This window comes from Larus michahellis, chromosome 1 (genome assembly GCF_964199755.1).
Source record: "Larus michahellis chromosome 1, bLarMic1.1, whole genome shotgun sequence".
NCBI lineage: Eukaryota > Metazoa > Chordata > Aves > Charadriiformes > Laridae > Larus > Larus michahellis.
The window spans coordinates 70,053,006-70,076,759 of NC_133896.1; the positions used below are offsets into that span (position 1 = coordinate 70,053,006).

The window sequence follows — 23,754 nt, forward strand, 5'->3', positions numbered from 1 at the left end:
GGGGTTGGGCAAATGTTTCCCACTAAATTTGCATGAGGGAAGGGAAATATCTAGTGCCTTACACAGTTATTCCCAATCAGTGTCCCGGGGGTATAAACTATACCTGTTCTACCTAACGAAATGGTTATTTGCATTCAAGTCAGGACTGAGATGTAAAGCATCAACAACAAAATTCTAATTATGTAAAATATTACCCCACTCTCAACTACCAAAGATCATAAGAGAGGAAAAAAAAGAACCGTGGACACGCACAATAACTCTCTCTCTTCCACCTCCAGGAAAGGCAGAAAGCTGGCTACGAGCTTTGTTCTTTGAAATACTTTCCATTTGCCTCCTCTTCAGGGACACCTACAGAGAAAACAAACTACCTATGGCTTCCAAGTAGGTAACAGAGCTGGTCTGCGAACATGTCTCAGCGTTAAGGCCTCAGGTCACCACCCTAAATTTCTTTGTATCTCTAGCCTTGAGCAAGTTCAACTTGTTTACCAAAACTGGCTCAAAAAAAAAAAAAAAGGGGCAAAACAAAAAAAAACCACCACACACCCCAAACCAAACCACAACAAAACAAAACAAAAATACCCCCAAAATCTCTGGACGAATATTCTCCAAGGGTAAAGAGGAACAGGCAATATGAGGTGAGAACTAGATTCCCCTCTGTGCTTCTGGGAGAAAAGAAAAAAAAAAAAGGAAAAAAAAAAGAAAAAGAAGAATCACCTCACGATATCCTGGCAAACGGAAGTTTTCAACCCCCTGACTTTGGAAAATGACCTCTTACTTATCAGAAAGTCATGGAAACCCCGCCATGAGCAGGGCTTAAGGGAAGTTTGGGATCAAGAAAGATTCATCTGTTCTTTATTTTTTTTTACCCCGTAGATGCCACAGCCATCACTCAGTGCTGCAAACAAACTGATGAGAAGTAGGCAATAGGAAGCTACCAGCTGGAAGTGAATAAATATTTACAGATGTCCCAACATACCTAGCAAAAAGCCTACAAAAGTTGAATGTAGCAAGCTAGTGCGATCTGACCATGGTGAGAAAGACTCTTACAAAGAATTTTTGGGATGATTAATAAGTCCAGGGGCATCTCGACCAAACGTGCACGTGAAGTACACCTACAACCAGCAACGGAGGTTGCCATCCATCCCAGCCTCTCTTCTCTCTCACCCAAACGTACTCCAGAACATGAGACCCGCTGCTGTCTACAAACAGCTCACAGATCGTGCTAAACCCCTCAGCTAGATTGTAAAGAAACCCAAACCCAGCACCATAATTCGATCCAGCTGCAAGCTCAGAGAGGCACCCAGCCCATCATCTGTGATCCAGCCTGGGCTCTGCTCCGTTTGAGTGCTCGGGGGCACTGACAGGGTTGGCCCACAGCCCTACCGCAGAAGGAGTGGTAAAACATCACCCAAAATAAGAGAGAACATCTTACGCAGAAGAAGAAAGAGAGCCGCCATCACATTCTTGCACGTGGGAGATTCCTGCATCTTAAAAACCAAGCTTCTTTTGATTAGAGCTTGGCAAAAAAAGCATAAAAAAAAAAATCAAAGAGGAGGCAAATATTCTTACTGGATAATGTAAAAATATTTACACAGTGGTTCCTAACAGTTCATCCCCATCAAGATTTCTTCCTTTCCTTTAAACGCACATGCAGCCCCGCTGACTTCTGTTACCTTCTTAGGAAAGGGCTGATGAAAAGGAACTGCTTGAACTGCCCTGGACAAGGTCCAGCCTCCAGGGCACGAACTCCGAAGGGAGCTCTTACCTGCATGGTGCTTCAGAAGGAAGCAACGCCTCGGCAGGGCACAGGACACCAGCTGGCAGTCACCAGAGCTTCCGCCTGCCTGATTTTAAAGCATGGAAAAGAGAAAGGGACTTTTCAGGAGCAGGACCCCAGCGGTGCAGACCGTACCTGTGCCCGATCGGCTGGGTGTCCGCCCAACGCGCTCGGCTCCTGGGGTGTCCCCTTCTCACAGCCACTGCATCAACGGAGGGAGGGCTGGAGCCCAACAGCTTGGGCCAGCGCCTCCATTGCTGCCTCCCTGCAGCTGGGAAGCTCCAGAGCAGCATCTCCAGTCGCTTACTCAACATATGGAGGGAGAAAGAAGGCACAAGCAAATGGGATGCAACAAAGGGTTTAGTGATGGTTTCTGTTTGTTTTACATTGTTGGTTGGACTAGATGATCTCAAAGGTCCCTTCCAACCTAGGCAATTCTGTGATTCTATGAAAGGGGGGGGCAGAGATAGCGTGAGGAATTACTTTTCCTTAGTACACCAGAAATGATGTTTTAGTGGAGCTCATAGACTTAACACGTTTCGAGAGGACTACTAGAAAGTTAAATGAAGCCTGCACACCTAACTCAAGTCCCAAATGGGATATATAGTGCCCAGTTACCATAGCAACTACCCTTTCAAGTTCCAGGACAAACCAGATTTCTAATGTTCTACACTACTGCAATTGTGAGAATGAAATAGAACAGATTGGATATATCATTATTTCAAGTGCCTGAGAAAACAATGCAAAATAAATAAAATTATTCCATTTAAGATCAGAAAAGAACTTTTTTTTTTTTCAGGAGGTCAAGAGAAAACCCTATACACAACAGATACTCAAAAGCGAGAACACAATGAGTTGTGAAAAAAAATCAGGGAGAACAGGATGGTCCCCCTGAGCTGGTAATTTGACATATAGCACACCTCCATTAGATTAAAGTACATCCTTTTACAATGTTATTTAGCATAAGAGTTGTGAAAATGTGTAATGCCTATTGCAATACCTCAAAGGATGATCAGGTGAGACCTTTCTTTAAGATCAGGTCGACCACTTCATACAGGAAACATGATTTTACTTGAATGAGATCCCTCATTCAGTAACTAACAACGGTGCTTTAATAAGGGAATATTTGAGTTTTAATCTGAGCCAAAGTCTCACCACTGTGTCACAGAAATTAATTTTGTTATTGGAAGTAGCATTCTCTTCCAAATCAGTGAGCTGCAGATGAGTTGCTACAATGAAAATGGCTTGCCTTATAAGCATTTCTGAAAATGCCCAGCTTGGTTATTTATACAGCGCCTTTTGGAAACTCCTCATACGTTTTTTCAACCGATTCATCACTTCCTTTTACACAATGTTCAAACCTGATGCGAAGGGATTCTAGTAATTGTTCCGAAGCATCCACATTTTAATGATGGATGGAACTTTACAGTGTTCCTTTAAATAGGGTTGTGATACCGAAGTGTAGCACCATCAAAAAAGCTGGCAAAGTTTTGCCATTTATCCCAAAGGAAGGCAAAAATTACATCTAGTTATCATCACAGAGGAAAAAAAAAAAAAAGCTGATATTCCCGTACACTATGACTCATTGAGTTTTGGGGTTTGTTTTTAATTTATTTTTAAAGGAATCTTATCAGCCTTTTTTTTTTCTTCAGGAAGTTTAAGGGTTGCAAAACTTCCTTTTCCTCCCAATATTATTATCTGTCAAGAGAAGAAAGAGCCATTGCATCGGCGGTTGGCAGAACTGTAAGCTTATCTTAAAAAGGCTGGTAGTTAAGCAGAGGTCACACTTCTTAGCTTGTTACAGAGAAATCAATGGGTTATTGAGGGGTAGTATGGAAGTCGCAAACCCATTAGGAACATCTGGTCTGTCCTAACCATTCCCATCACCTTGAAAGTCATTTTTGCACTCTCTATCAGCCATCAGCTTCAGACGAGATCATTGTATTACTGCTGCAGTCTGAATTCTATTTAGGGGAGAAGAAAAAGGTTAAACCAAGATTAATTTATAACTCCATCATTTAAGTTCTCTTTACCAGCTGACACTTCAGCATTTCAGAGTGTATGTTCTCCATAGGTTGCAGAGATGTTAACCAGTGACATAACTGCATGACAGCATCATAATTAAGACACATCTACAATGTGGTGAGAGAAGGGAAGAGAAAAAGAAAAAAATTAAAATCACACTCTGTCAGGTCAGTTTTACAGTTTCTGAAATGCCAGTTGTTCATTTTAGCACACCACTAGTCTCAAATGGCGAAGGTGCTGTCAATCAAAATACTCCCATTACAAGCAAGCTCTGGGCTTGCATTTAGGCATGCGAGTGAGGGAAGAGGTAGGGGAAAATAATCTCTGCTCAGGGAATATATTTAGATATAATAGAGTGGAAGAATAATGAAGAAATTAAAAAATATGGGTTTGCACTATATGGCCTTTCAAGAAGAGCAGTGGCAGAGTTACGGTAAGGGCTGGTTACAGCTCAAGTTGCCTGGGGACTCCTTTTGTCTCACAACCTTTTTAGATGAGAAAAGTGACCGTGTGCCAGCAGTGCTCCTGTGCCCGTAGCCCTTCAGGTCCTTTAAAGATAGATGGAGGACCGCAGCCCTCATTCTCCAGGTCTGCATTTTTAAGAATCATTTTGCATACCTTCAGTGTATGTGTGGACTCTCGAGAGCCATTACAGAGGCTCAACTTTCAGTCAGAGCTTTGCATCTGCCCTCTTAAAAAAAAAAAAAAAAAAAAATCTGATTTCTCAAATGCTCATTGTCCCCCTCACAAAATGAATATTCCCAACTTAGGGTCCTCTTGAGAGCAAAACTGAGTGTCTTCCATGGCATAATCTTCAGCTAAAGCACTGTATCCTTCTACTAAACTTTTATCTTAAAAATGCAGTATTTTCTTGAATTGTCCAAAAATGCCACAACCTGCTTTTAGCAAAGCACCCAACACCTCTTCGAGCTGCAATGCAGCTTTCACCCCTAATTGTCCAAGCTCTCATGACTACGGTCGCCTCTTCCTTTACTCTTGGGAACAACACTTGAATTTGAATGCCGGTGCCTCACGTTTCATCCCCGTTAGATGAACCAGCATATCCATTTCCAGCACTAATAAGTTTAAATGAGTAGTGACAGTTTCCAGTCATGCAGAAACATAGGCAGACTCAGATGTCATTCTCAAAATGGTAACTGATTTGGGAGAGAGCATCACAGTCAAATTTGCCAAAGAAGACATCTGTTTTTAAATGACTCATTAAAATCCAGGGCAGATCAAAGGGCCTGATAACAAAAGGATTATTAGGAAAAAATCCCGTATTTAGTGTATTAGCTAACATGTTAGAATCCCCAAGAAGATACAGGAATTTTAGTTTCAAACAAAAGTACTCATCTTTGTGAGAAAAGACAACTTATTATTAATTCAAGATAAAATCATGGCACTGTAGGTGAGCCAGATTATCGTTTTCACAAGACTTAGCAGACTGAACTCAAGATTACAGAAGAATCCCAGGGCTTTGCAAAAGAGGGATAAAAGGTACAAGCTCTGGTTTCCCAAGTGGCAGCATTGAGATTCCCCACTCCAGACCTCTGTTTGCTACCACTGTCGTAGCCCCACCTGATATCATGGCCGAGGATTTAATTTTCCAGGGTCATTGGGACAGTCATTTTGATCTTCACTGACTGGTATCTAACCATACCTGGTCTGCAGCCAGTCCAAAAAGATCTGGAGACTGTGAAAATACATGGAAACAAAGCTAGTTTCTTTTGCTCCATCCATACAGTGGATGCTATGAAAAACATGGAGTTCATAAGCAAGAAAATTAGTGGTGTCCTTCCCACTGAACTGGTAGCCTTTACAAGGGTAAGTCTAGATAAAGAATTGAGTGAAAACACACTGAAGTGTCTCATGGCAGGGGAGCCCGGAGGCTCTCTTATCTCTCAGCAGTCACATACTGAAGCTTTTAGAGGGGAAATGATCCCCCGTACGTTACCACCAGCCCATTCTGCTCATTCCCCAGTCAATAGCCCTCACTTCTTCATCTTCACATCACTTACCACTGCTGGTACGCCTACCTCTACAAGGCCAATACTGAGAGGGCTACAAAGATGATTAGGGGACAGGAACATCTCTCTTATGAAGAAAGGCTGAGGGATTCGTGTCTTTTTAGTCCGGAAAAAAGAAGGCTGAGGGGGGATCTTATCAATGCTTATAAATACTTAAAGGGTGGGTGTCAGGAGGATGGGGCCAGGCTCTTTTCAGTGGTGCCCAGCAACAGGACAAGAGGTAATGGGCACAAACTTGAGCATAGGAAGTTTCACCTAAACATGAGAAGGAACTTCTTTACTGTGAGGGTGGCAGGGCACTGGAACAGGCTGCCCAGAGAGGTGGTGGAGTCTCCGTCTCTGGAGACATTCAAAACCCACCTGGACGCGTTCCTGTGCAACCTACTCTGGGTGACCCTGCTCTGGCAGGGGGGTTGGACCAGATGATCCCCAGAGGTCCCTTCCAACCCCTACCATTCTGTGATTCTGTGAAATCAAGACAGCTGATTCTTCAACCTAGCAAGCAACTGGAAATTGTGATGACTTCAATTAGCTTAGACAAGTTTATAATAAAACTTGCTTAATTTTGTTTGAAGAAATACTGAACAGTAAAACTGAGGATGAGTTGCCATATTTCACTCTTTAGCTTCAGAAATTCTAAATAGGCAACCTTGCACACAAGAAATGTCAGCTTTTCATAAAGTGAACAGCCCTGAACCCAAGATGTTAATCCTCATGTTTACTTCCCCAAGGTGCAGGAAGTGCCCAAAATACATTATTTGTCATTACGCACTCACATCAATCTCTGAATTTCCATCTCTCATCCGAAATGTACAGCTGAACAGAGTAAAATCAGAATCAACCTATACGAAACAATGTATTGCAGCACTTTCAGCCACTCTTCAGTATATAGTCTAAAGATGGTGGCATTTTAAGACTTCTTTGTAGTTCATATCCCAGTGACATACCAGTGAGATGGAGTAATTCCGGAGGACTGCAGAAGAACATTAAGGAACATTTGAAAGAGACATGGGAGACCATTAGGTAGTTTTAGATCCCCTCTCTCTCTCTCTTTTTCTTAAAAAAGTCCTTTCATCTCAGATAAACAGAGGGTTTTTCTTGGTTTATTTGCTTTTATGTCTGGAGTTAGACATTGCCCAGGAGAGTTTTCAAGACAACATAACACTCGTTTAAAATAGTACACACTTGAACCAAAAGATGTGTCTCACACTGAGAAGCATACCCAAAAAAAATAACAAGAATGGTTAACAAATTCTTTTAAATTGTTTACAAATAATCTAAGTTTCTATTAATAAAACAAGCACACAAATTCTCTTGGGGTTTGCTTTGGTTTTTTGTTGTGGGCTGTTGTTTTTTTAAATTGAGATTTTGGGCCTCAATCTCACAAGCATTTAAGTTAAACAACAGTCAGACAGAGAAGTTGTCCCATGACTATCTGTGGAAAAAATAAGTATTTATAGATCACAATTTTGATCCCGAATCAAGCGTCTCCCCCGCAGTTGAGGGCAACTCCTTCACGAACACCGCTACCAAGCTTTATCAGTGAACATTTCCAACAGGGCTGAAGAATACCTTCAAACTGGTCGAGGTAGGTCTTAGGCAATTCTTGCTAAATTTTGAAACAAAAGATTTCTGTTCACTACATCCAGCAAAGGGGGAGAAGACTTTATGCTAAGCCACAAATGTTTGAGTACTACTGTACACCAGAGCCTACGCTCCATCGGATTCACAGTACATGAACTGTATCATTGTCTGTAACGTATCAACTGCTGAAGACATGTGTACATTGCCAGATGCGGTTTTCCTAGGGAAGACACTAGATCTTGACAAAAACCAAATTACACAGCCGTTGTGAAATTGGAAAGAAACTAAAAAACTATTTGCACAGAATACGTACACATATTGTCTTAAAGGCATAAATGAGATAAAGCAAGAGAGGGCAAAAGCCTTGCCTTTTTTTTTTTTTTTTTTTCTGCCAAAGCAATGACTCGGTGCACTTCTAAAAGCTCTAGGGGAAATGTGTGTCCAGAGTGGAGAGCACACGTTTAGACCAAGAATGTTAATCACGTACGGTTTCTAATCAGTGAGTGCAACACCACCATCCCAATGCCTATAAAAAAAAAAGTTTCTGTACAACAAAAATGACCTCAAGCTCCAGATCTGCATCATTTTTAAGGTCAGTTGATCCCTGAAGGGATCACAGGGTAAGAACAGGGGAATATCTGGAAGTCTCTATTATTTTATGTCATCATGGCAACAACACTGCCTCAGAACATTTCCTCATTACTGGAAAGAAGAGTCCCATGTAGGGAAGGCATGCAGAGAGCGCATAAAGAGCAAGGTCATCTGTAAAATTACTATGCCCTTTTCTTTACATCCTAAAGAAGTCACTGCACTGAAGCTCTCCGAGGGAGGGTTTAAGACCAAGGAGGACTTGCATCACTTGTGACACATTCCCACACAGTCTTGTGGATTCAATTTACTTAATTGCCCGAAGTGACATCTGCAAATCTTGTTCAGTAGCAGCCCTAAGGGAGACAGCGCCGCGGAGCAAAAGTGTTATTGCTGGCATTATTGGGAGTACCAGCACAGCATGCATCCGGACATCCCAGTTGCTATACAACACCATCTCCATGGTCTAGGAGGCAGAAGGGCCCTGAGTCTCTCAAACATCAAGGTGAACCTGCACCAGAACCTCTCCAACGCTTCCATGTATTTCTCCCACAGGGTAACATAGACTTTAACTCTTCGAAACTGGTTTGCGACCAAGTGTCTCAGTCTGCTATGTGAGCCAAAAACAATTATGCAGAGAAGTATACAGTGGTTCAGAAAGTGATCTGAGTTTATACAACTTATACAGTGAAGCATGAAGAGAAAGAAGCACAAACTCTAGGATTATCTGCTTTTAGCCCATCAGGTTTTGGGGGAAAAGTTCTCTATGCAGAGGAGGAAATCTATACTGCATTTGCCATGTGCCAAAAAAAAATATATAAACATAAACAACAGTATCTAGAGGGTAACACCATACAAGTTCAACACAGAACAACTAAATATTCAATAATGAACTTAGTGAAAAATGCCAGCGTTTGCCAGAGGCAGGCAGTTTAAATTATTGTGTCTATCATGGACAGGGAGGAAGGACAAGAAATCTTGTTTTATATTTTTCTACAGAAATAGAAGGGCAGGAACTCTCCTCCTTCATACACTCTGGAGGTCAAACTAGATGATGTAATGATCCCTCGTGGCTTTAAACAGGTTTTATAGATTATCTGACTTTAAAAATAGACACAATGTTTAAATAATAAAATTCTCTTGAAATTGAGGGCCTAGTACAACAAGCCTCCCATCACCGGCTAACATCTGGAGGAACTATGACCATAGGAATATTTGTAATAAACTAAAGGGAAAATCTTAGGTAGGTATCCTGAAATTGAAGCTTTATCCCACTGACTCTATCCGCCTGAAAAGTAAATGATATGTACTATCTTCTATGCTGTCTGCTTTAGCTAGACGCAGATCTCCAGAAAGGCGTGCAGACGGAGGATGTGTCAACAGTGCAGACACCACACCCAGGTTCAGGTACTGGACCCCGTCTAGCCATGGCAGCAAGGACTTCTGTCCTCAGCCACGAGGGAGTCCACCATGTCCCATGCAACTGTAGCCTGGTTTTGGTACTGGGAAAATGCAATTAAAATCGGCTTGGATACACCTGCACTGTCCTGACATCTCTGCTGTAAGCACTCCTCTGAATAACTTAATTCAAAGCCTGTTACCATACAATAATTGCCAGAGGTCACGCCGCCGTGGTTCAGATGAGGCCGTGAATTCATTAAGTGAACCAATACATGCGTTGCCTTTCCGCTCCCTTTTCAAGTACAAGGCCAAAGGAGGAAGTACAGGAGAGATGTGTTGCCACCTCGTCAACGGAGTTGCTTCTTGTCAGCTACACCATTGTTTTACTTGTCACAAGCACAAGCAAAACAATACATCACAGCAAACCTCACCAACTTGTATGAACGGCCTGGAAGTCCACTGGAAACCCCTTAATTTCGTGAGCCAGTGAGTACACAAACAATAAGAAAAAGATTACTTTGCTCATATGCTTTGACAATGGCAATTTCATTTTATTTATTATGATAATTCATAAAGCACCGCCAAATACAGTGTAGAATCTCTTATAAAAATAATTACAGTCTAGTAATGCAAGATCTCATTGAAGCACACCATTAATTCCTTGACAGTTAGGGAGCGAGCCAAATACTTTGTGCAAATGAAGGATTAGCAAGGTTTCAACACACACACATTTCCTTGCACTTAAAATGTGCAAGGAGCCAACCTTATTAAAACGGCATTTCATATTATACTTTAAAATGATGGCCCCTTAGGCAGATTTTCTGTACTTCAAAAGATAGCTATTATGCTACTATATGTTACAGTCTAGGATAACAGAAAAAGAAACTCCTATCAAATTGCCGTACCTCTCTATGCAGGGAGCAGAACATAGTCGCTCTTTCTTACAGCCCTCAAGAAAACCCAGAGTTTTATTCAAAATGAGGTATCACCAGTCTCACACAATAGAGAGAGAACAGCTTCAATACAACGCTAGGAATTGTCTTCCACTTTGCTACTGAAAATAGTTTGAACAGCTAAAGCAACATTTTTCTGAACTTATCCAGCATTTGGGACATCTCCGTGTGGGCTTCAGCGTTCTATCATCTACCTCTGTGTGTTTAAACTGCTTCTGTTTCTATGCAGAAGGACATTGGGGTTGTACACTTTATGGTTATTTTTAAAGTAGGATTTCCCTAAAACTAAAAAAATAAAAAGAGAAGGCTGGTGCCTTTTCTTCTTGCTGTTTAACGATGTTGAAAGTTGCCTGAAAATTTGCTTGCACATAATCCTAAAGGACTGAATCGGCTCCCTGCTTTGCATCATTTCTGTTTGAGAAGTCCTTGCAGTGCAGCCACTAAGAAACCATGCTGCCCATGATCCAGATTTGTGTGGCCTCTCTAATGTGTTAACTGATTCAGGTCTTCATAATCAGAACTGATGCAGAAGCTATTAGGAAACATCCCTAGCAATTTAAATAAGTATTACACTAGATATTAAGATACGATTAGAAACAGATCACTTGTTATAGGCAGTCTGACAGCCTGACTTAGTAAACTAGAACCCCCTAAAAATATCTAACAGCAGTATTCAAATTGAGATCTCATAACGAGCAATTAAGAATGCTGAAAGAACTCACAGAAGGTGTTGCGTTCTTCCAAACTTTTCAATCTTATCTCAGATGTTTACAGTAAAAAGAACAGAGAAGCTTTCTTCAAAGCACAATTATTATCAGTCCTCTCCAACATTCCAGCAGCACAATATTCTTCTTATAATGCGACCGAGTAACCCCCTCAGATCCTCAGGAGACAGTAGCAAAATAATTGTTCCCCCTCAATGTGCCTTTGTTATTACTTTATTTTTTTTTCTTACCCTTATTACTTCAGGCAGAAATGACTTGGAGATATTATCATCAATTTACCAAAACCAGAATTCCCTGGCATTTATATTCTTTTAGGTTAAAGTTTTACAATTAAATTGTACATTAGAGCTAAATCGAATGATTTTCTACCTGGTTAAAACTGATCGCCCCACTAGGTCTTCACTTTAATTTTTTCCATTCTCTCATTTTGCTAACTAGAAGAGAAATGAATCTACCTTCAAGCCTGTTGGAATCAATCTTCTTTTCTCTTTCTCACAATTTATAAGGCAGAGGCTTAAAAAGTGTTCATATCCTCTTTTAACAAGCTGGTTATGCGAGATAAGCACAAGAACATTCATAAAAATAGCTCAGCATTAAGTCATGGGTGTTTTACAAAAGTAGACCTAAAAAAAAAAAAAATCCTAAAGGCTAATTGTGATTTATACCACGTCTCTTTCCCTATACCACCAATTATCAATCATCTCTAAAAGATCCCTTCTTTTACATGCCAATGTCACAAATGCAACTGCTGCCAGCTCATTCTAACCAGCTGAGACACTGCGTGACACACACCACCCCCCAGTTAGCCCTGGGACTTGTAAACGCTGGCATACTGCAGCGGAAGAGGTTTTATTCTTTCCCAGTTATGGACTTTTAATTTTATTTTTTTTTAACCTTTTTTTGTTTGGTTTTGTTTTCTTTAGGTTTGTTGTTTGTTTTTTTTTTCCAGGAAGCTCTTCACAAAGATTTCACAGCTGGAAGCACGGCTTCTCTCATCCCAGCTCTGCCACACATTGTACCTCGGTATGGTCCGCACCATCGCTGCTACCACCACCCTCGATGCCTCCAGCCTTCACAAAAACTGACCTATGTCTCAAACAACGATAATGTAACCACCAGCACTGAAAACTTTATTACCGCAATTACAACAAAGCGGCTGGTGGTAATTAATAACACTTAGCATCTATATAGATTTTGTATCTTCAAAAGGCTGTATAAACATTTGCTAATTAAGCCTCACAGAACTCCTGAGAGACAGACACATTTTCTATAGTTTTATGAATAGGAAAACTGAGGCAAAGAGGCAGAACAGCTGTCTCCAAAATCAAGATCATTAGATGATTTTAAAAAAGGGAATGGAAATCTCTTTGGACAACAAGAACTTTCAGAGTTATAAAAGTACAGCTTAAAATACTCAAAGAATCCAGTGGGACATAAACTCTCATGCTCTGCACATCCACCCCCTCCAAAAAAGTCAGCAAACTCCTTACCCAGGAAGATGTACTTCACTGCTGCCCACCACTCTGAGCTACTCGCCACTGTGGAGCTCAAAATGCCAGACTACGCAGGCCAGTAGGACCATCTTATCTATCAAACCCCAACCTGGAAGTCCAAGCCTCTCTTAAGAAGTCAAACCACTGATAAGCTGCACAAAATGAAGAGGTGGAGCACCTCTAGACAAAAATAGGAGAGATGGAGCACCTCTCCCAAGAAGGCAGGCTGAGAGAGCTGGGGTTGTTCAGCCTGGAGAGGAGAGGGCTCCAGGGAGACCTTGTAGCAGCCTTCCAGTATCTGAAGGGGGCCTACAAGAAAGCTGGGGAGGGACTTTTTACAAGGGCATTAGTGATAGCATAAGGCATAATGGTTTCAAACTGGAAGAGGGTAGATTTAGATTAGATATCAGAAAGAGATTTTTCACTATGAGGGTGGTGAGGCACTGGAACAGGTTGCCCAGAGAAGCTGTAGATGCCCCATCCCTGGAGGTGTTCAAGGCCAGGCTGGATGGGGCTTTGAGCAGCCTGGTCTAGTGGGAGGTGTCCCTGCCCATGGCAGGGGGTTTGGAACTAGATGATCTTTAAGGTCCCTTCCAACCCAAACCATTCTATAATGATTCTATGAAAACTGTGACTTTATTCGGTCACCACCAAGACTGGGCCTCAACAGCAACTTGCTTCTCCTCCAGGGCTGTATTCTGCTCTGTCACTATTTAAGAAATATATGAACATTTATTTTTCTTGCATGTCAACATTTAGCTTTAATATAAAAAGTGAGAAAAACTGTAAATGCTAAGTAGAAAAGAACAAATGCCACCATGTATTGAAGGCACTTCTGAGAATATCTTACGTTCATATTCAGGAAGACATTGATTGAACAGACGTTTTTTGTGTGTCTTAGACACCTCACACACACAGGGAAAACAAATGGCTACACACACTCTAACACCTCCTATTCAGGTCTTGAGCTCCAGAACTGCTTGAAGTAAGCTTAAAATTATTGCCTAGACAAAATAGACAGTGGTGAACCTTTAGAGAAGACATTACTTTTAAAGCCCTATCCAACAAAGACATGACTACCCACGTAATTTCACATACGGTATGCCCCACTGAGATCAATGGATCTGAAATGCATTTCAGAAGACACTGGAATAAAGATTGACACAAAAGGGGAAAAAGAGTTGCTTTGTGAGCAAGAAAAAGCTTTACCCCAAGAAGTGGCATGAAGTGCATTATGCAAAGCTGGACACCGAGCACTATGTGCAACCAAAGAGTGAAGTAAACCAAAAAGGGTAGGAAAAACTTAGGGGATGAATAAAGAAAACAGAAAGAAAAGAAAAAAACAGGAGACCAAAGTTGCATCAAGCCTCAAGAGCAGGATGGATCACAATATGGCAGATGGTGGAGAAACGTGACTCAGGTCAGTGGAGAAGGAAGGAAAACATGAAGAGCTCACCCAGGGGCAAGGTTGAGCAGAGAGAAGGACTGAGACCAAAGCTGAAGGTAAGGCTCAAAACGCAGCAGTGCTTTAGCACAGAAGCAGCCGTGAGAAGGGAAACAGTGACTGCAGCAGAGAAACTGCGCTCGTTTCTCGGCAGTGGTAGGACATTTGTAAATCACAGGGGTGATTTACCTAATGAACACTAAGGTACAAAGTCCAGGTTCCTCACTCTGTCCTGTCCTCTGTACACGAGATAGCACTATGAGGCTAATTACCAGTTAGCTCAGATTTATTAGCCATAACAAAGTTTGCAGCTAAAATAGGAACAGACTCCACCCTCCTACCTCCCAGCCCTCTGCCCCCACCCCTGGACAATTCGTTATCCTTAAATACAGGAAGAGAAGGAAACAGAAGAGATGAAACATTACACTAAGGTTGCGAGAGCATGGGAAGAATTGCAAAGCAATAAATAATGCTAGAAGTGGAGAAGAGAATAAGTAATTCCACTTTGGGAAAAACGAGCCTGAGATGATGCTGAACAGCAAGAAGAAAAATGTGTAGTTAAATACATGGCCTGACACCCAATTCTGAATGTGAAACGTAGATGTATATTTATATCTCCAACTGAAGGCAGTATAATGCACTCACTGGCTTCTCAAGACATGTTGTGCAAAGCTGAAAATCACTTTAGAGGCACATCTATAAACGGCTGACTTTTCCATGCCATTTCTAAAATGGCACGGAAGATCATCAAGCTGAATTTTATAACAACTGGAGATCGCAAACTCCTCGTCATGTAACTCAATTTCATTATGTAGTCCTTGCTATATCACCGTCATATGCCCTTAGTTACAGTGAAGAACTCAACAAGCAAGATGAATGTCTTGCTTTTCGTGCAAAGGTCTCACATTCACATGCTCTGAGTAACAGAGCTGCAAATTCATAATATTTTTGTGATTTACACTGGGATTCTCACAGGCACTGAACTCTGAACAAATCCCTGCATCAACCAGATACCTAACTACCTGAAACACCAAGTGTTAAATCCCTTACGGATTAGAAAAAGAAAGCTTTCTCAAGGCTAATTACTCCAAATTATGTTTTACACTGGAAACAAAGAGATCTTTGACTCAGGAAATAGAGAAGACAACACCTCAGTTGCACTGTGGAAGCAAGCAAAAAGAACAGCGGCATCGGAAGAAGGAACTGTACATCGGAACGAAGAGCAGAGTCCTCAGTCTCCATGAAAGGAGCATTCAGAGCGCTGAATTAACATTAAGCCCTCTCACTCACCCCAGAATGAAAGAAAGTGCTCATTAACCAAAGTTCGTGTTTCAGGTGAAAGACAAATCACTAGGAGCATTAAGTGAACAAATCACAGTAATGTCAAATTCTACCTGAAGCTAAAACATTGATAAAATTGGGATAATCTCGTATCTCACTAGGCATCGGCAAGTATTGAAAAGCAAATGGACTTCTGTGATCTCATGTATTTCTCATGTTTTTTTGGATCAAGTTTTGCGCAGCTGATTTGGGGGGAGGGGGGGTATGTTACGTATTGTTTCCCTTTCCCTTTCCTAATGGGTCTGGACCTATACTAATGAACAGCAAAAAGGTACTGCTAACATCTGACTTTCAGCTTCTTTTTGCACTTCAGCCAATTTCTGGAAGGCAAGGGGGAGGAGAAGGGAGTGCTGATGGGAGAAGCAGCAAGCCTCGTGCCTGCTTTTCTACTTGGCCGAATCTTTAAAAATGCTTTTACACGCAGGAGCAAAAATCAAAGTAATACACACAAATCCCCCATGAGTCGTGCCTTTATTTTCCAGTTACAAATGTTCCTCAGCTACAGGCATTAAGGCTGGCAGTGATGCTCTTGCAGTAGGTTAAGTCTGAAGCATCCGGGAGCGATAGCAAATCCCAGCCTCCTGCCCCAAGAACCAGCTATGGCAGCTTCACAGTTAAAGTAGACGAATACAACTCCTCTCTGCTCATGGAAGGTTTGAAAGAAATCAGACGTTCCCTTACCTGCAGTGGTAATCTATAAAATCCAGAAAATCCATAAGCAGTAATATTTTGGATTATTAAAAGATAAATCCTCTATTTCATGTAAAACCAACGCACTCTTGAAAAGAAAAAAAAAAAAACAACAAAAAAAACCTAGGTTATCTGCACAAAACCTGCTTTAAGTTACTGAACATCTGTAACATCTACTCTCACTCAACAGATACCGTTCTTAAAATGGTGAGTTTTTTCTAAATATTCTGTTGAAACGCTCGAAGGTTTCACAGCATTACAGGACAAGGCATTCATCATTTCACAACCCAGAGTTTTATATAGGTTTTCGGTGTTTGGTTTTTTTTTTCTCTGTAGTTTCATAGAGAACATAGCATTCCCCATGGCTAGTCAAAATGTCAACTTGAGGGAAGCTTTAGGAACAAATGCAAGTAGAATCCCCTGTCGCACCATCAGTAATGAAGAGGCCTGTTATGTGTCTGAAAACTACACAAGTGAAAACCCCACAGAAACGGAAAACTTAAGGAAAGATGTACAAATTCCACAGGAGATGCTAACACTGCACCTTTGAAGGAAGGGACATCTGCTATCTTTGTCTATCCAGAATGCATAAGGTTGCTGGAATCTATTCAGAATGAGACAAAGGTAATAAATGCAAAGTAATTTGTAATTTGCTATTTCCATTTTAGATTTCAATCCTATGGAGATTCACAGCCTGAGTAACTTTAATTACCTAGACAGTGGCACAAGGAGGGAAGGGAAGAAGGGACTAGAAGCGTTCAACTAGTAAGGCCCCAAGTTGGCTAATATTTAAAAATTTTACTAAAACTCACATTACAGAATAAAATCAAAGGCATGTGTTAGCAATTGTGGGCTCACAGTCACAGCTCAAAATGAAAACAGGTCCTCAAAAGCTAACGCTAACAACGTTTCCATTTGTAACTGACTCATCTTTTATCCCCTCAGAGTCCATGACAGGCAATTAAAACCAAAAAACAAACCAAAAAAACCCTCCCCGCAAAACAGATGTCAAGGTCGCCTCTTCCCACATCATCGTGGTCTTTCCAAGAAGGCTGTGACTAACCTCGCCAGGCAACAAGCAGAATTCTGTAGGATCCGAGAGTACCAAGCCCTATAAAAGGCACCTTATCTTACCTTTCTACTTCAGTGAAGGAAGAGCTGAGTTTTGTGACATTATGCAAATGCTTTTCTACACACACCCCCCAAATAGTATCGCTGACTTAGACGAGACTCTGAATGACTTCATACCTAAGTTCATGTGTGGGCACAACAGGGAGAAACCCAGCAGTCACTCAGGACTGCAGTAACAGCTGAAGGTCCCGGCAAAATATAAAAGTCAAATGACAGCAATCATCTAACTTGAGACCTGGGGTGGGAAACTGAAATTCCTGGGTATCAGGATTAAATCAAGATCTGTACGAAACTATGGGAAATTCAGTGTGTTGGATGAATAAACCGATGGATGAATCAGACTCTGACCCTGGAGGTGAGATAAAATGGCAGCAGTTGCAGCCCTCCCTGAAAGCAAGAATTCTAGTTTCTCATAATGCAAAGCATTTAATACTGGAAAATCAAGAGAACTAGCACTGAAAACAAGAAATTAGCATCTTAGTCCTTTTTTTTTGTTTGTTTCCACAATGTGAAAATTCAATAAAACTGCACTGTTAGTTTAGTTGCCAATGGGTTTTTTTAGTGACTTACAGTTTTAGCGGGTATTGTGTAAGTATGGCCCTACTATGAGGAAAAAGGGTATTTCAGGCGCCATGCCGCTCTCTGTACCGCAAAACAAATACTGAGGCTTCAAAACCAGTTAAAAGCCGTCTAGTTGTGAGCTGTTAATTAGCCTCCTTGGGAACCCAGCTCAGGGCTAGAATGATGAAAACTCTGAATCCCGGTGGACAAAAGGGACACAGAACCAGATGCTGTTAAGTGAGAAAGCACGAAGAAACCCGGGTTTCAAAGGCACCACGAGAAACAAACCTATCGACGTGCAGAAAACACACACACAAGCAAATCTTTCCAGCTCTCATTGGATGGAGATACTGGGATTGGGCCGTGCACACTGTACCGTACTTGAAGACTTGAAGTCTTCTGTCTTCTGCAGCTCTGAGGAGAAGGACCTGGGGGTCCTGGTAGACAGCAAATTATCCATGAGCCAGCAGTGTGCCCTTGTCGCCAAGAAGGCCAATGGCATCCTGGGCTGCATAGGGAAGACTGTGGCCAGTAGGTCAAGGGAGGTCATTCTCCCCCTCTACTCTGCACTGGTGAGGCCACATCTGGAATACTGTGTCCAGTTTTGGGCTCCCCAGTTCAAGAGGGACAGGGAACTACTGGAGCGAGTGCAGCGTAGGGCAACCAAGATGATTATGGGACTGGAACACCTCCTTTATGAGGAAAGGCTGAGAGAGCTGGGACTCTTTAGCCTGGAGAAGAGAAGGTTGAGGGGGGACCTGATTAATGTTTACAAGTATCTAAAGGGTGGGTTTAAGGAGGACGGAGCCAGGCTCTTTTCAATGGTTCCCAGCGACAGGACAAGGGGCAATGGGCACAAGCTAGAACATAGGAAGTTCCGTTCAAATACACGGAAAAACTTCTTTACAGTGAGGGTGACAGAGCACTGGAACAGGCTGCCCGGGGAGGTTGTGGAGTCCCCTTCTCTGGAGATTTTCAAGACCCGCCTGGATGCAGCCCTGAGGCATGTGGTTTAGGCAATCCTGCTCTAGCAGGGGAGTTGGACTAGATGATCTCTAGAGGTCCCTTCCAGCTCTGAAGATTCCGTGATTCCGTGTTATCTCACTGCAGTAGCTGAAGAGAAAAGTTCTTATATATTTAATCTATTTTGACCCTCAGGGTACCAATTACTCGACTTCAGATGTTTAGATTGTAATAAGCTTCCACCCACAGGGGAAAAAAAATGTAGCAGTTAATGTGAATGATTTGCCATTTACAGCTAGACTACAGACAGAAAGAAAATCAATCATATTTCAGGAATTTAGTTGTCACCAAGTGCGAAACTTCTGTATTTTTTTCCATCTGTGCATTTTAAGGCAGACAAAAGTATCTTTAGATCAATCCTGCACTCTCTATTAACCGCTGTATATAACCCAGCACCTAATCATTGTTGGGTGTTCTTGCTTGTGGGGTGTTACCTCCTTCCAACTAAACCTAATGGGATGCTCCGGCTGCTTTCAAAATTACACGCAATCAAAACCATTTATTCTGAGCAATGAGAAGGCATAACTCAATACTGCAGCCATTACGAACATGTGACAATACAAGCCAGTTGGACAATACAAGTCCAAAGCCCCCAGTAAAAGCCAGCAGCAGCCCCAACCTGCTTCTGTGGAGCCCTGAGCACAGGATCTCATTACCTGACGATACCCGTGTGCTAATAATGCCATGCTCATTGTGAACTGTGAATCAAGATGAGATACGCTGCGTTTCCCTTACACCTTGGAAACCCTGTAAGCTCTTTGCAGTCCCCACTGCTCACCGAGGGGAAACAACCGACCCCATTTCAGGTCTGGCCTAGGAGAGGACCGCTTCTCAAGGGGCACAGGTTGCAGCATTTCATGGGGTACTCCATGGAGAGGAGACAGGTCACACAATGCTGATTCAGTATTTCCAGTTGCTAACAACAAAAATGGTCATTTTTATGTTCTCCCACGTAAGCAACTTTTGTAGCTGACATATAGACATTGCACAATCACAAACGAGAAGAAAGATGGTCAATAGGAAGGGAGGAGAACCTCATTTTTGATGATAAAGGAGAGGCACAATTAAAACACGATCTACACTGCAAAGACACGTGAGATCTGTCATTTGGTTAATATTTCAGCAGACACAACGCAGAGCAATAATACTTTTATCTTCAGTACTTCACTTTAAGTAAACAAAGCAGGCTCCACCAAAGGTCGTACTGCCACGTGCCTGTATCTCTGGGGTGTACAAGACCCACACTCCATGGCAAAGCGTGGTTTTGGGGTCGGAGGGCTGGTTCCCAAGCAACGTCCTTGAGAAAAACTTGTTCCACCCTTCTTCTATTGCCTGCTACTAGCTGGCTTGAAACTAGGGTTTAGTGGAAGCTGCAATGTCTCGCTTTTCACGGATACAAGGCAAACCTACTGAGGTTACAGTAGATCACACCGTAAAATGCCACAAACCTGTTTTCCGCTGTGTGCCCAGATCATCTTCCGTGCACCGGCACGATGCGTAAGGGAGTGCACAGCATGGCAATGAGAGGGGCAGAAAGAGGAAGAACGGCAGGGAAAGTTAGCAGAGAGAGGGAAAGGGCTGAGCAGCAGAGGAGAAGGCAGATAGCAAGGCAGAGCCCCCAAGAAACACGGGGATGCAACAGGATTACCCAACCCAAAAGCTGCCCTTCGCCAGCTACCGGCAATACGGGCCACCTTCGGAAAAGCCAGCTTAACCGCTGGGGAAAAAAAAAAAAAACCGCCACAACAAGGAGAGAAAGCCAAGTCACCTGGCAGAAAGTGAGGCAGGAGGAGGGCACAGGCACGGACGTTGCCCTTGCCGGCCAGCGGCGGGGATCCTCAGCCGGTGCCCGGGCCGCGGGGCGCTGCCGGGGGGAGCCCGGCGGGCAAGGTGCGAGCAGGTGTGGCGGCGGCGGCTGGCCTTACACCGCGGCGGGGGGGTGTAAAAATACACCTACGCCTATGCGTATACGGAGAGCTACGCGTAGATAAAACCCCACGGCGGCGGGGAAAAGCAGTGGCAATACGCGCCGTCCCCGCCCGCCGCGGCAGAGCCCGGGGGACCCGGGAGGGAGTTCTCCCGCGGCCCCTGCCCGAGCGGAGGCGGCGGCAGCGCAAAGCCGGCGGGACCGGGGGGAGGCTGGGGGTTAATGCCCCGCAATTCGCCATCTCACGAAGCCGGCCGGTTGCCGCGGAACAAAAAAGGGGGGGGGGTGTGGGTGGACGGGGGGACTCGGCGAAAGGGGTAAATCCCGCCCCGCCAGCCCCCTTACCTTCCCGGGCTTCCTCCTCCCGCTCCCGCGGCGGGCGAGCGGCGGCGGCCGCCCTGCTCCGCGGGGACCGGGGCTCTCCACAGCCTCTGGGCTCCGGGCAGGGGCAGGCGCGGGGGTCTCCGCTCTGCGCCGCCAACAAAGTACCGGAGCGGAGCCGGGAGGGCGCCGGTCAGCGGGAGCAGCGGCCGAGCGGAGCGGAGCGGCGCGGAGCTCCCTCTGCCGGCCCGCCGCCCCGCCCCGGCCCCGGCCCCGGCCCCGCCGCCACGGCACCAGCCCCTGCCCCCGGCCGGGGCGGGCCGGCGGCGGGGCAGCGCGGAGCCCCGCGGAAGCCTCTGCGCCGGCGGTGCCGCCGCCCAGCGCCATGCGGGCTCCGCGCCCCGGCGGGGATGCGGGGGGTCGCCTGGGCTCTGCTCCCGCTCCCCTGTGGGGGGGTTTAACAGGGCGCCCGCGAAATGCAAAGGTACTAACAGCGGCTGGGGTGAAATACGGGCGTTTTTCAAAGCCATCCTAAGCGTTCACCAGGAAAAAAAAAAAAAAGGCAAAAGAAGAAAAAAAAATAAAACCAAACACACAAAACCTACCAAGACTCCAAAGCAAAATCCTTCCCCGAAGGAGTAGGTGTATCTAAACCCGCCTTTGGAACGAGTCTGCTACGAGAACAAAAGTCGCCCGTCCGCACCCGAAATCCCGGATGAAATCTCCCAGCTGTTGATGGTATTTCCATCTGGCACCGCGTCCCTCCTGACCCTGGCAACTTACACGTGGCTTTCACCCAGCACAGGGTAATAGCCCCGTGCACAGATACTGTTGGCACTCTTACAGGTAGCCAAAGTCCTAGTGCTACGCTGTTGCCACGGTCGTGATTTCTATAATGAGCCACTTCCACTCCTACCTAAAATCAGGCGGTTCCCTGAGAATCTCAGTTTTCACTGATTTCACTTTCAAATAAGTTTTTGTCTTTTGTGACTCCAGAGAAAAGCTAGAAAATGTAAATCTTCCAAGAGCATCAGACAGATGAAAAGAAACCCTCTTCAGGTACTATATAGGAGAGCTAATTTGAGTTTTGAGGTTCCGTTCCTGATTTTTGATAGGATTGAATTGCCAGTCCTGAAAGACTTACAAACCTGCTTAATTATGTTCCCGAGTCTCCTTCCAGGCTTCACCAAGATTCCTCGCGAAGATCAAAATCAGCTCTAGACCAAACACATAGCCATTTCCAGGACTGAGGCACAGTTATCCCAACATAGCAACAGGTCCTTTATGCTACAAAGTTTCTGTGATTCCAGGCCCTCTTCAAGAAACCCGCAGAGGAAAAGTATAAACTAATGAAAGAGCAGCTGCTTGCTGAAATTTCCACTCAGTTCCAAGAAATGAGACTTGGCAGGTCCTTGCTTTTTATAACGCTCCGTGACTCATTTGCAGAGGCAGGTGAAGTCAGAGCCATCACTGCCAGAGTCGTGCCCCTGACGGCTTCTCCAGAAAGGAGACGGATTTTCCCCCCCACTTTTTAAAAAAGGAGAAAGGAAGATATTGCTTGGCTGCTCAGCTACTGTTTGCGGCAGTTCAGTTGCTGAATCTCTTCTCAAGTGATGTTAGTCCATGCTTGACCTGGTGTGTGCCAGCCAATCTTCCCGAGAATAGGATGTGAGCTCTGCGCAGTGTGTTATTTTGCCAGGATCCCAGGCAGGTTCTGAGCCGAAAGCAGTGGGCAGCAGGCAGGCATGAGGCTCACTGCGGGCTCCTGTGGGCCAGATAGGAGAGAGTAACCCGAGCTTGCAGATCAGGCTGGGAGAGGTGGGGCCTCACTCCACCATGGCTTAGGAGTTCACTGGAACCAAACACAAACAAACCAAAAAAAAAAAAAAACCTGAGAGAAAAAGAAAAGCAGTTCAGGCAACTTTCCCTTCCTGACCCTGAGCTGGCAAAGCCCCCTGTAATGCTGCGTCTTCTTCTAATGGTTCTGTCTCTGCTACTTTTTCTGGTCCAGAAGGTCCTCCAAGAAACAGGAAAGCACAAAAGAATCTTGTGAAATAACGGGTGGGGGGTGTCAGTCCACTTTTATGTACCTAAACAAGCAACGAAATACGCAGATGCCACACACTTGTCTTGCTAACAGGAAGTTTGTTTTCAACAAACCTTCAAGGATCAGATTATGGCGGGGTCACCTAGGTCATTCGTGTGAATGGATGCTTACAGGAACGCTGACATCTAAACTGACTTTTCCACACTCTTCCTGCCAGTCGCCATACACATGCTCCCTAGGTAAATAATAATAGTAATTTATACATAAAAGTAATTTCCCCACGAGAGGCAGAAAGGAAGACGATAGATGCTATTAAAGAAAAGGTCGGGGGCTGCTTCAGTCCTTGGCAGGGATAAGCAGTGCCTCTCTTCCCCTTCTTTCCTGGATAGCAGCCCAAGACCACCCCCTGCTCCAATTCCCTTTACCAAAGGACAGAAGACGAACGCAGAAGACCACTGTGGGCTGATATTTTTGATTCTTTTTATTTGGGAAGAAAATATTTAAAAGGAACAGAGATAATAAAGAGGAAGGTGGAAAGAAAGTGGGATGTGAGGATGAGAAAAGGGAAACCAGAAGAATAAATGGGAGAGAGAAAGATCTGGGGAAGAATAAATTCCGTTTCTGTGCTTTATCAGCTTTTCTTCAGGATGTGTACAATAGATATGGACATTTATAAAATTATTTTTTATGATT

The 23,754-nt window shown here is 43.8% G+C and overlaps 1 protein-coding gene across 4 annotated transcripts in view; it reads right to left on the bottom strand.

The window, feature by feature from the left end:
• The window catches only part of EPS8 (EGFR pathway substrate 8, signaling adaptor), a 139,063-nt gene extending 116,275 nt beyond the window's left edge, over window positions 1–22,788 (bottom strand). For 2 of the 4 annotated variants that reach the window (XM_074585475.1, XM_074585448.1), the window contains exon 1: window positions 21,039–21,277. The gene's annotated coding sequence lies outside the window, so the exon portion shown is untranslated. Of the gene's footprint in view, window positions 1–21,038; window positions 21,278–21,619; window positions 21,881–22,162 lie in introns of those variants that run through there. The other 2 variants (XM_074585456.1, XM_074585465.1) reach the window with 2 other exon arrangements.
• Window positions 22,789–23,754: the final 966 nt, after the last annotated feature.